Source organism: Laccaria bicolor, genomic scaffold (assembly GCF_000143565.1).
Source record: "Laccaria bicolor S238N-H82 LACBIscaffold_498 genomic scaffold, whole genome shotgun sequence".
Lineage (NCBI taxonomy): Eukaryota > Fungi > Basidiomycota > Agaricomycetes > Agaricales > Hydnangiaceae > Laccaria > Laccaria bicolor.
In genome coordinates this window covers 1-1,137 of record NW_001890327.1, presented here as the reverse complement: position 1 = coordinate 1,137, position 1,137 = coordinate 1, and positions in this window count along the sequence as shown.

Here is a 1,137-nt window from a genome sequence, read left to right as displayed (position 1 = left end):
TCCAGAAATATTGTTTTGCCTCTCAAAGAATATGTGCACTCAACACATGTTAAAACCGAAGATTTCGTCGGCTTGTAGTGCCGAAGTACCTCAGGAAATATTGTGTTGCCTCCCAAAGAATATGTGCACTCAACACATGTTAAAACCGAAGATTTCATCGGCTCGTAGTGCCGAAGTACCTCCGGAAATATTGTGTTGCCTCCCAGAGAATATGTGCAGTCAATACATGTTAAAACCGAAGATTTCGTTGGCTGGTAGTGCCGAAGTACCTCCGGAAATATTGTGTTGCCTTCAGAAGAATATGTGCACTCAATACATGTCAAAACCGAAGATTTCGTCGGCTGGTAGTGCCGAAGTACCTCCGGAAATATTGTGTTGCCTCCCAAAGAATATGTGCACTCAACACATGTTAAAACCGAAGATTTCGTCGCTTGTAGTGCCGAAGTACCTCCGGAAATATTGTGTTGCCTCCCAAAGAATATGTGCAGTCAATAGATGTTAAAGCCGAAGATTTCGTCGGCTGGTAGTGCCGAAGTACCTCCGGAAATATTGTGTTGCCTCCCAGAGACTATGTGCACTCAACACATGTCAAAACCGAAGATTTTGTCGGCTGGTAGTGCCGAAGTACCTCCGGAAATATTGTGTTGCCTCCCAGAGACTATGTGCACTCAACACATGTCAAAACCGAAGAGTTTTGTCGGCTGGTAGTGCCGAAGTACCTCCGGAAATATTGTGTTGCCTCCCAGAGACTATGTGCACTCAACACATGTCAAAACCGAAGATTTTGTCGGCTTGTAGTGCCGAAGTACCTCTGGAAATATTGTGTTGCCTCCCAAGACTATGTGCACTCAACACATGTTAAAACTGAAGAGTTCGTCGCCTTGTAGTGCCGAAGTATGTCCGGAAATATTGTGTTGCCTCCCAAGAATATGTGCACTCAACACATGTTAAAACCGAAGATTTCGTCGGCTTGTAGTGCCGAAGTACCTCCGGAAATATTGTGTTGCCTCTCCGAGACTATGTGCACTCAACACATGTCAAAACCGAAGATTTCGTCGGCTTGTAGTGCCGAAGTACCTTCGGAAATATTGTGTTGCCTCCCGGAGACTATGTGCACTCAACACATGTCAAAACCGA